The following is a 12,624-nucleotide window of genomic DNA, read 5'->3' on the forward strand; positions in this document are numbered from 1 at the left end:
GTGCGTATGCATGTGTCACAAAGTTAGTACGAAATATTTAGGACCTACCAAAAAGCATAAATGATAATAGGAGACACATACTAAATGTTAAAATGGTCGATTTTATGTATTTATATTTTGGCCCATGATTTTAAAAAGGAGTAAATGAGAGGATTAAATGAAATAGTCTGAGGTGCGGCACCTGCTCAATCATGGTGGAAATCATCATCATCATCATCATCATCATCATCATCTTCAACGTTCAGGTTCTGAAAGGAATCTCAGAGGGCCCCTGATACAATCTCTACCAGAGATGTGTTCACCCCACACTGTCCAGCGTGGTAGCCATTAGCCATGCGTGGCTGTTGAGCACTTGAAATGTGGGTCACCCCAACTGAGCTGCGCTGCAAGTGTACCTACGAACTGGATTTCAAAGACTTCATTTGGACAAAGGAATGTAAGATATCTCATTAATCGTGTGTCTATGGATTACGTGAGGAAATGATAATTTGGGGAAATACTGGGTTAAACAGAATATATTATTAAAATAATTTCTGAAGAACATGATGAAGAACAGGCATGTGTCCACCCCTCTGCTGGAGAAAGTACTGATTCGGCTCTCGAACACTCTCCAGTCCCATTCCCCTGGCCATGCCGCAAAGGCAGCCTCTCTGAGGCATGCGGTGTGCATATTCCCAGGCATGTCTTTGTATGTTTGCTATATGAACATGGACGTGCCTGTGACAGGATGTGCTACCACTGTGCATGTCTCTAAACTTCGTGTCAGTGTTGGTATGCCGCGTGGACTCCTCTGACATTCTTTTTTTTCCCACTCGACATTGTATTTTGAAGGTTGACCTTTGTTGACGCGTGCGACTCTGGCTCTTTTACTTTCACAACAGTACTCTAGGGCATCAGGGAGTCATACAGAGTGGCTCACTTTTCTGTTGGTGGGAAGGGAGGTTTTCCTGACTATGCAAAACACTACCGCTGTGGACTTCTTACACACATCTCCTGGTGCTTACCTGGGGGGTGGGGGTAGTGCAATGACTGGATGCCGTGGGGCTATACACCTGCAAATTCACTGAACGCTGCTACAGTGTCGTCCGAAGCAGGACAAAGTCACCCGTGCTCACTTTTTTTTAATTGGGACATAAGTGATCTATAACATTGTATAAGTTTAAGATATACAATGTGATGATCTGATCTATTGCTATATTGCAATATGATTACCACCACAGCTTTAGCTAACACCTCCATCGACATCACATAACTGACATTTCTTTTTTGGTGGTAAGAACATTTCAGATGCTGCTGTGCCCACCTGCAGCATATTCCTACCAACCTTCAGGGGAGGCAGGGAGATGAGCCATGGGAGCCGTCTGTGGGGCTTTTCAACTATAGCGATAATGTTTACTTCTGAAACTAAGCAATATTTACAAATATTCATTGTAGTATTGTTTATAAAACATGTCATGGAAAGTATTTCACAACATTTTAAGGAAAACAATTACCCACCCTCAACAAAAGAGCAAATCTGATCATGTTGGCGCTCTGCTGAGCAGCCTATGGCCACCCAGCCCAGGGCCCTGGGTCTGCAGTCAGCATGGGGGGTGGGGGGCGGCCGCTGCCTCCTGGCTTGAGAAGCCCTTGTGGTCCGACCCAGCTGCTCTCCCTGCTCCCCAGCAAGCCCCCTGCTGGCGCAGGTCCTCCCCTCTCCATAGCGAGTGCACTCCCCTCTGTCGCCCACCCCATCTCACCCGACCCAGAGGATCAGAGCTGATTCTCCATCCAATGCTTCTCCTCTCCAGTTTGCAGCTTGCATTAAAACAGGAATTAATTTTAAGTATGAGAAACCCCAGAAGGCACACATGAAAAGGTTGATAAATCTGGTTAAATTTAACTCCACCGAAATTCTTCAAGTTCCGCATAGCAACAAAAATTCCCAAACTGGTGTCAAATAAAATCCCAAACTGGACAAAAATATTTGCTGCATACATCACAGACAACAAACTAGTTACCTTACATACAACACAGGTGAGCAATAGCCCCATGGAAAAATGGGAGAAGAACAGGGAAAGAGAACTGTAAAAAAAAAAAAAATTAAAATGGCTCTTAAACATGTGAAAAGATACTCCACCTCACTCAGGAGAGAAATACAAGTTAAGGCTGTGAGGAGATACCATTTTCCCCTCTCAGATTGGCACACATCAGAATGTCAGACAGTATGCCGTCTCATGCGTTGCTCGTGGGAGCACACGCTGGTGTAATGTTTGTGGGAGGCTCTCTGACAATAGTTACCAAAATTACAAGTATACATAGGCCCTTTGATCCAGGAATTCTACTTCTGTGGATTCTTTAACAGATAAAGTTACATATGTGAAATATAAAGCATGTACAAGAATTTTCATTGCAGCATTGTTGAAAATGTATCTAGCCGTCCATCTTTGGGAATGGTTAAATAAATAATCAGTTTTGATATACCATGAAGCCTTTAAAAAGAGTGATTCCTTAGGTAATAATAGGAAACAATCAATAAGATGTGTTAAGTAAAAACAGACCCAAAAAAAGCATGCAGAACAGAATCAATATCAGTTAGAAATACATAGATTAATACATATTTCATATATACATATATAGATTTTAAAATATATATTAGATTATCTCTAGAAAGACACACAAGAAACTGGGACTAGAGATTGTCTCCAGGGAAGGGAGCCGGTAGGTGGGGAACATGAGACTTTCTTTTCTCTAGACACTCTTTTGTACTTTTCGAAATTTTGTACCATATACATGGTGTGAAAAAGACATTTACATATTTTAAAGACATTAACTCCTTCCATCCCCTTTTAGAAATTATAAGCCCTGCTCTTCTTGTTTGTCCTCACTCAGATATGGTCCGTCTCGGTATAGAAGGAAAGGGGACAGAAAGAGTGAAAAGGAAAAGAAACAGAAATAAAAGCAAACACCCCACTGAGATTTTTCTCCCCTCCGGGTTTAAAGATAAAAACACAACCAAACCAACAGCCCCCTGCTGACAGCCCTGCTTTCTTCTTCCCTGATTCCGAGTGAAGCTCTTCCTCCTGGTCCCATCTCCCCCCTCCCAAGAAGAAAGGAAGCCCCTTTCTAGTGAGCCCCTCCAGCTTTGGAGAATGTGCCCTTCGACGGACAGTAAAGGGGCCAAGCTCTCCTCCAGCCAGCAGCTTGTTCCCAAGTGGTGTCCCCAAGGTTTCAGGGACAGGTGAGGGTTCAGAGGACCTGGGGGCAGAGGCAGAGAGGCCAGGAAACCTGCTTAAACCAGCCCAGCACTGCCATGGCCGGTGCAGCCCAGGCTGCCACGTGGCAATTCTGGGAATCCTGTCGTCCCCAGAGAATCCTGCTTAAAAAAAAAAAAAAAAAAAAATCCCAAGTCTATCCAACCTCCTTGTTTTATAGCTAGGAAGATGAGCGGTCAGGACGGTCTGTGACTATAAGCCACAGCCGGGAAGTGGCAGACGAGCAGAGGGCAAGGATGAACAGAGGGGAGGTGAGATTTGGTCCTGCTGTCCCAGCCTCTCTGGGCACTGGTGGTGGGCTGGCCATCTGGACAGTGGGCAGAGGAAGCCACGTGCAGAGGAGGATTCTTGGCATCGGGCAGAACTGGGTTTGGATCCAGACTTTGCCATTTACCAAGTGGGCAGCCTTTGGGTGGATGACTTAGCGGGGATGTGGGGACATTCAGCCCACCTCACATGTGGGGAGCAAATGAAACAAAGGGTGGGAAGTGTCAATGCTCAGCAAATGGTAGCGACTGGTGTTCTGTTTGACTGAAAGGTATAAGCTTAGCAAAAACCCAAGCCTGCAAAGAGGACCCTCCCTAAACGCCCCCTGCCCTCCTGCTGCCCAGGCCCCAGCTGTGTGAGGGAAGACAAATGCGCAGGAGCCTGGCCACAGGCCTTGTTTCCACTGGGTTGGCCACAGAGGGAGCCAAGCTACAATTTGCAGGAAGCCCAAGTCAGCCCAGCTCTGCTCTCAGCAACCCCTACCTCCCTCCAAACGCAGTGTCCCGCGGTGTGATGTGGTGGGGAGTGACCCCTGGCCTGGAGTGACCCACCCTCAGGGTTGCACCCGGGCCTACTGGCTCATTTCCCCTTGGCTTCTGCAGGAGGGCCACCTGCTCAGGCGGCCACCAGGGAGGGGAGAGAAGCCAGGGAGCCAAGACAAACAGGCCCAGCAACTTGGTCCATAGGCTTGTCCTGGGATGGCTCTGTGCTGGGTGGGAAGTGGGAGGGTGGGGATCACAGCTGGTGGGAACACATCCCACCATTGGGGGGGGAAGATCGGAGGGGGCAGTCTGACAGGGTCTGATCCTGGAACTCTGGAACTCTCTGGCCTCAGGAACCTTGGGGCCCTTTGTGGGAGGGGGCCACACTTCTCCACAGAAATTAACACCTATTCTCACAGGACAGCTGTGTAACTTGAGTGAAATAATACATCTAAAATGCTTAGCACACAGGAAGTGCCAGGATCAGAATCTGAGGCCCTGGTGAAGGTGAGTGAGATCAGGCTCAGGCTCCACATCTAACAAGGATCTCACTGCATGCTCGTCCATCACCTGGAGATCCAAGCTCCCTCCCATTCCCATGATGTTAGGTCCACGGGCCCAGGGAGCCCTCCAGGCATGAACACAGACATGGGGCCATGAGAGATGCCCAGGGAGGGATACAGGACTCTCCAGTTGAGTCCCAGCTCTGCCACTGACTCCATCTGTGCCCTAGGGCAAGCTGTTCTCCATCCCTGACCTCAGTTTTCCGATGTGCATATCAAGGTGTTAGATGAGATGGACTCTCAGAGCCATAGCCATATAGACATACTCTAGGAGTCTTCGCGGCCTTCCAAATACCTCCTGGGCCTGACCCTGAGTTCAGTCTTCATCTCTCACTTCATTAATGCATAACAATAGCTTCATCTCCAATGGGGATTTCTCAACCCATTTTTCCAATCCATGAATTGATAACATTTATAAAGCCCCCACATTCTGCCTGTGCGCCACTGGGGATATGATACTGAATCTAGAATGCAGGCGCTCAAGAAGCTCATGATCTAGGCGTCTGGGTTAGCAGTCATCCATTCATGCTACTTACAAGCTCCAAAGCCTTCCATGGCTCCCTAGTGCCCACAGGATCAAATCAAAATTCCAGAGTAGACACCCTCTGCTTCATCTCTTCATTCACCCCCCCCACCCCCATCTCTGTCTCTGCTCAAGCTGTTCCTTCGATTCCTATCTTCTCAGAGCTGAATCATCTAGGAAGAGCCCCACCCTCCCACTTCCTGCCCTTGCTCAGCTGCACTCAAAGACACCAGGGCCCTCCTTCCACCCTATACACAGAACCACAGCGTCAATCCCTCTAAATACTCAAATCAGGGCTGGGCACAGAGCAGGCGCTCAGTGCGTGGCCTGATGAAAGGGGGACAGACAGAGGCCCCTGTGCCTCTAGTCTTTGGCTCAGGCTCCTGAGCAGAGCTCTGGGCGGCCCCTCCCGAGGACACGGGGAGGAGGCATCAGACAGCTTTAGAGATGGACCAGGCAGAGGAAAATCTGAACAGTCAGTCAGTCACTGCAGGGTGCAACTTTCCTCCCAGGGGTCCAAAGCCAGTTTCCATGGAAACCAGGGCAGATTCCTAGCGATGAAGAAACAAACAAGACAGGGTTCAGGTTTTCCTTCCACACAGACAACTGCAACCTGGCCAGAGGAGGTGAAGCACAGGAACCCTTCCCTCTCCTCTTCGCAGCCACAGACTCCAGGACATCCGGCATCTCTCTTCCCCAGGCAAGCCTCGGTTTCTCCTTCTTTGTAATGGGCTGGTTCAGCCCTTCCGTCTGTGGGGTGCTGAGGCAGTGCCTAGGGCTAGTCTGGGCTTTGGAGCCTTGCCTCCCTAGAGAACTGTATTTGGCTTTGCAAAGCTCCATCTCACAGATGATCATCTGGGACCTGCGCCCAGTGCTCGCGCTTGTTAGCATTTAAGGCCGGAAGGAGCTAAGGAGCGCTCCTCTGGCTCTAGGTCAACTAGGGCTGCCGAGAAGCCAGACAGGGAGGGAGGAGGCTGAGGACACCCCAGGATGGTGCTTGGCAGCGGCCCCCAGTGGCCACAAGGAGAACTGCGCCTCCGTGAAACCCAAGGAAGGCTTCCCAGGCTGCAGTTAGGAGGGACACTGCCTGTGCCTGGGGAAACTGGGAGGGCAGGGATCGCAACAACAGAACCAGAGTCAGAGGTCTGGGAGGGTCCCAAGAGAGCAGGCCTGAGGTCATGCAGGTTGATGTGGCCAAGCCAGGCCTAGAACTTAGATGCCTATCTCCTATCCTCACTTTTCCTGTGCTGGCTGCCTGGGAAAGCAAAAGGTGCCCCCCACATCTCTCATGCCTACCTGTGACTGTGAGGACCCTTGGGACACTTTCATCAGCTTAAATGGGGACACAGGATTCCTTCAAGCTGGTTGGTGTATTTCACCGGAGACAGGGCTCAGGGGGTCCAGAGGACCCCGTGTTGTTGTGGCCTGGGGTTGGAGCCAGTAGGTTAAGGGAGTGCAGGTAAAGTGGGGGTGACTACCCTGGGAACCCCAGCAGGGCCCCTCTGCACTCAGGCTCTGGGGAGAAAGGAGTTCCCCAATACTTCTTTTGCTCCAGCAGCATAAACTGGGGAGCCTCAGAGAACCAAGTGTCCCTCCTCTTGCTCCTTCTCAGGCCATCCTGCCTGGGAGGGAGACATTCTTGCATCTTCTCAGGACTGTTCTTTCCCTTCCCTTTGGATACTGCTACAGGGACATGGCCCCCAAGGATTCTAGGTTATCAGTCAGACCTCCTCGCCCGTGGCTTCCCTTCCTCCCCCTTCCCCACAGAGACAGGAAACTGGGACCGCAGCAAGCCACAGGCTCTATGCGGGGAGAGTACGGCTCACCATCTGGAGAAGGGGTTTCCCCCACCACATACCCACCAAAAGGCCACGTGCAAGGGTTCTGTGTGCACAGGTCCACTGTTGGGGAGTTTGTCCCTCTCGTGACAACCCTGACCACTGCTGGACAGTCTTTAGTCTTCAGACCTCTTTCTCCTGATGGACCGAGGCGGTCTCCCTTAGCTCGCACCCACCAGGCTGGGCCCTCCTCTGCACTCTGGGACCACACACAAGTCAGCCTTGACTTCTGCATCATGGCCTCTCAGAAGCATGGAGTGGGGGAGAGGGCTGGCCTGGGAGGCAGACTGTTAGTAGCTCAATGTATGATCTTGAGCAAGCCCTTCTCTTCTCTGGGCCTCAGGATGATGGTTTCCAGAGGCCCCTGCCAGGTCTGCTAGTCTCCAATCCTGCGTCCTTCTCATCTCCCATCTATTTTCCAGTTTCTCTAATCACTCCTCACCGTCCGTTCCTCCAGTGCACAGCCTTCAGGCCTGGAAGGAATGACTCCAGTAGAGAGCAGGACAAACCCAGCCCTTCCCAACAGACTTCCTCGTCGTTGGGCAGCACAGCCTGGCCAGAGGCATGGAGTGCTGTGCCCAGGAAAATGTCACAACTCTGCCTGCGAGGAAGCATCGCCCCACCCAGGCTGGAGCCCGCAGAGGCTCCCGACTCTACCTGACTCCCTTCCTGAGGAAAAGGAACACAACAGAATTCAGGCTGCATAGGATCCATCAGCACCCAGCAAAGATGCAAGAGGTTCTTAGCGAAACCTGCCACCCAATGCATTCCTTAGAAAAATAACCATTTTCCTGCTGGGGCGGGGGGGGGGGGGGAACCCTGGATCAACTTAGAAAGGAGACCTGGGCTTGGCAACAATCAAAGACCTCATTTTTCTGAATTACAGAAGAGCATTTTTCTACATGTAAACTTAGAACGCCTCCTTCCCTTTTCCGGTTTTCATATATAGCATAGGAATTTTCATGCTCAATGAAGTTACTGTGTGAGCTCTCCTCCCTCTCTTTCTCTTGCTTTCTTGCTCTCTCAGGCCTTTGGCCTAAACCGAGAGAAGGGTGGCTTTGAAGGTGCCTGGATGTGGGTGGAGATGGACCAGGTGTGGGCCTGTGGCCTGCCTGCCCTGCCCACCGGCAGGAAGGAGAAGTCGTCCCCCACCCAGCACCCTCTCCGGCTTCCAGAGCATCCCCTTGCCTGAGCACCCCCCACCAGAGGGGAGGCAAGGCATGATCTGAGCACCCCCCCCACCAGAGAGGAGGCAAGGCATGATTCCTCTCTCCTTTCAAAGAGGAGGAGATCAAGCCCCAACCTTACTGGAAGCCCCAGTGCAGGATCCAGCACTGAAGACTCGATGCTGGGCTCTGCCCATCACAAGCCATGGCCTCCCAGGCTGCCCTTGGGACTCCTCCGGGTGCAGCTGCACATCTCTGTGTGCCCACAGCCCCCACCCATCCCTCACCCAAACAGCCTCATCTCTCTGCATTCTGGTGGTGTGTCCCCTTCCTTCTCTGATATGATGACACATGAGCTTCTGGGCATAGACCATGGGGACCCCTCTCAGTCCCCAGGGCCGGCAGAGCCTGGCAAGGATGATCAGTGAATGAAGACAAGAAAGAAGAACGTCAGCAGCTAAGATTTACCGTGGGCTTGCTGCATGACAGGCATGGTTCAATGAGCTTTCCATGAATCATTTCATCTTCCTACAGACGCTCTATGAGGTAGATAATATTATTAGCCCCATTTTACAGGTTAGAAAACAGGCTTGGAGAAGTTCATCACCACTTCAAGGCTATGAGGATAATAAATGATTAAAGTCAGGATTCAAATCAGAATGGGTGGTACAGCATGGTGTGAAGGTTCCAGTCCTACCCACACAGCAGAGTCACCCAGGGAGCTTTTAAAAACAGAGGTCTGCCCCTCCTGCCTGGCCCTGGGGACCCCAGTGTCTTCCAGGGTCTAGCCTGGGTAAGTCTGATGCCCTCTCCCAGGGGGCAGCCACAGGTAAGGGTTACTCCTCTCCCCAACCCCAGGCTTGGCTATCAGGCAGACCTTGGCTATCTGGCAAACCCGTGTACGGCCTTGGGAAGGCGACTTCACTCCTCTGAGCTGTACGGAGGGGCAGCAACAGAAACTGGCTCACAGAGTCATCATGAGAATGGACAACACAATGAGGACCGTGCCTGGCAGAGGGCTGACACGTCTGAAAACTCAGGACCCACTGTGGGTCCTAGCTAACTTGACCGGGCCAATTCTGGGCGCAGTACTCCCATGCTCTCGCCAGCCAGCCTCCAACTGTTAGCCATTAAAGAATTAATAATATAATTGGATAAGTCGGCCCAGCAACTAAGGAACTGAAGAGTTTAGCCTGGAGAGAATATATGATGACTCCTTCATTCTGTGACCCAGGTCTGCTCACTACCTCCTCCTACGCGTGTGTGCACACGCACACACACACACACTCTCTCTCTCTAACCCCTTGGACTAGGCAGAAATCAGCTCTGGCGCAAGAGCCATATGCAAGCCTCAGGAAGCATGCCGTGGGTCTTGTGTCTTGCTGCAGTGAGGGTCTTTTCCAAACCTGTTCCAGAAACCAGGGACCACGTGTACCAGTGCCGCGTGAAGGCCAGCAGGTGTGGGCAGGCGGGAGCATCTGGGAAGAGTTTTCTAGTCAACTCTTCTCGACGTATGGACCTTCCTTTTCCATTTGGGGAACAAAGACTCTTTGAGTGTGATGAGGGCCTTGAATCCCGAGGATGACATCAACTGTAATGAGTCATCACTCCCGGCAGGCAGCTCTGGAGGACTCGGCTCAGGGCGCCGTGAGGAAAACTCATGGAAAACGAGCATGGAGGGGACAGGGCCTGTCGGGGGCACCTGAGGGGCACCAGATGGGAGCATGCAGCCACCTGCTAGGAGTGGGCACCCTGCAACCCGCAGCTCCTGAAAACTGCCAGGCTTGGCACCAGATGGAGACAAGGAACCAAGAGCCGGAGGCCAGGCAGGGTCAGGGTAGACATCTGGACCAGAGGGTTTCAAACTGCATTCCCCAGGGCCAGGGGTGGGGCTCAGGGGAGGGAGTGTACAGAGGGGGCTGCCAGCTGGAGGAGGCAGATGAAGGAGGAGAAAGCCTGCCCGTCGGGCCCCTAACACACACACACACACACACACACAGCCACACACACAGCCACACGGACGCTCACACGCACACACAAGCACTCTCACACACAGATGCATCTATTCATACACACACGTTCACACACGGACACATACACCCACTCTGACACCTTCACTCACACTCATCCCCATACACACTCATGGAGTCACATGCACACTCATCTGCTCATACACTCACACACTCACACGTTCATTCGCAGATACTCTATCACACACTAACACATATTCACACACACTCACCCACCGTCACACGCACACTTGCACCAAAGCAACTCAGACTTCATTTGTTTCACATATTCGTGTGATTTGTTCCAATCACAGCCTCATTTGAAGAAAGGGTTCAGCAGCTAAAAACCAACCAACTAACCCCAAACCCCACTATCAAAAGTCTTCCATGTTACTGATGTTCACGAGGGAGCACTGCAAGGGAAGCTGTTGGCCGAGGGGACCACAGAGAGTCTGCAGCCAACTCTTTCTTCTCCAGCTACCTCTTTAAGGGTTTGGAGACCTTTGCCTACATCCTACACACAGGGTTTCGGTTTCTCTCGTGTGGTTACCTTTTCTGAATTTCCCCCCTCATCAGTAAAACCTTCTCAGAATGTCAGATTTGGGTCATGTCTTCACAAAGCATTGAACCCAACTGACTCATTTTCTTAGAAGCAATGCTAGAAATGGTTGATCAATGAATATGAACAGCTGACCTGTACAGGTGATTCTTGGCATAGAGCCTGGCACAGGTAGGCGCCCCATAAAGGTCAGTTTCAGGAATGTAAGAGTGCATTTCTGCGTAACGATAGCTCATGTGTATTGAGCCCTCACTGTGTCCTGGGTGCAAGTGCTTTACCCGCATGGCAGTGGTTCTCAGCTCTGGCTACCCAGTGGAATCACTGGGGAGCTTTTCAAAAATACTACTGCCCATGCCTCACTCCAAGACAGTTTGATTCAGATGGTCCAAGCGTGGCCTGGGCTAGTGAAGTTGCAAAAGATGATACTCATTCACAGCCCCTGAGTTGTATTTTTTTTTTTTTAAGATTTTATTTGAGAGAGAGAGCACGCATGTGCAGGAGGAACTGAGTGAGAGAGAGAGAGAGGGAGAGAGAGAGAATCTCAAGCAGACTCCATGCTCAGCATGGAGGCCGACATGGGGCTGGATCCCAGGACCCTGAGATGACGACCTGAGCCGAAATCAAGAGCCAGACACTTAACCACCTGAGTCACCCAGGCGCCCCAACACAGCTCCCGAGTTCTTCACGACAATCCCTCTTATTGTTCCCAATCTACAGATGTGGGAACAGAGGAATGGAGCAGTTAAATAACTTGCCCAAGGGCACACAGCTATCAGGTCCCCAAAACGGTGACTTTAAACCTTCATTCTGTCAGATGTGAGTTGAGTCTCCATCTGCTCCTTTCCAGGAATGTCACTTCAATCCAAGGCTGCCCCACTCCAGGGAGCACCCCCTGTTTAGCCCTCAGCGATCTTGGGCCCATCTGCCTCTCTATCTCCATTGCCCTGACAGCCCCTCCCCATTGCTCTTGGGATCAACACAGCCTCTCCCTACCAGCTACCAGGAAGAGGGCTCTTCTGCCAGCCAGAGACAGTCTCTCCTGGGCTTCATCTTCTGAGCAGATCTGGGAGGGCCACATCTCTTATCTTGGCTGGCTGGACATATTTTCAGAGCTGGGAGAAGGATCTCCAAGCAGCACGGTGTTGGGGAGAAAGACAGCTCTGGCTTCAAATCCCAGCTCTGCATTTAAAAGTTGTGCAACTTTGGACAAACACTTCCCTTCTCTGAGCCTCAGGCTCCAAATCCATAACATAGGAATGATGTCACCTACTGCAGGAAAGAGTTTGGAGAATGACCTGGGATAGATGACAGATATAAAATACTGAGCGGAGGGCCTAGCAAACGCAGACATTTAGTAGAGCACATTGGTTGTGGGTATTGCTATTATTATCAATGACATAAGCTTTCCTTCCTCTCCCCTGAACTACTGTAATTGCCATGAAAGGCAGCGTTGAGCAACTTTCCCTCTGGGTCTGTTTTCTCACCAGCAGATAGGGTGATACTGCTTCCTTCCCTAGGTTGCAGAGGGGGTCACATGTGGCTCTGAATGGGCAAATGCTTTGTCAAGTGCAGCCTACTCAGGTGTAAGGAACAATTTATAAGGACAGAGGGCTCCAAACAGGTGTCTGGGAGCTGAGAGTGCTGTTTTTCTCAGATTCGTGAAATCTGAAGTGTGGCCAGCGTCACTTCAGAAGCAGAACTCCCTGCCCCAGGCTGGGAATGGCCCGAGTACCATGGGGCCAGCGCAGAGGAGCTGGAGCCTGGAAACTGGTTTAGCACCCCTCTCAGTCCGCGCCCCCCGCCGCCGCCACCCCAGGGCAAGAAGCTGGGGTCAGGCCTAACTGCAGCTGCTAGAGGAAACAACAACTAAACACGAATAATAATGACCACGTTCACCGCAGCAGGTGGAATGATGGCCCTCCAAAAAGGTATGTCCACGTCCTAGTTCCCGGAACCTGTGAGT

General features: G+C 51.2%; 1 protein-coding gene across 2 annotated transcripts in view; it reads right to left on the reverse strand.

Annotated features, from left to right (window-relative positions):
- COL15A1 (collagen type XV alpha 1 chain) overlaps positions 1-12,624 on the reverse strand; it is a 101,669-nt gene that overhangs the window by 67,914 nt on the left and 21,131 nt on the right. The gene's annotated exons all lie outside the window — the stretch shown is intronic.

The sequence above is a fragment of the Callorhinus ursinus genome, unplaced genomic scaffold (assembly GCF_003265705.2).
Source record: "Callorhinus ursinus isolate GAN/ISIS: 27379988/994484 unplaced genomic scaffold, GSC_fseal_2.0 scaffold24, whole genome shotgun sequence".
Lineage (NCBI taxonomy): Eukaryota > Metazoa > Chordata > Mammalia > Carnivora > Otariidae > Callorhinus > Callorhinus ursinus.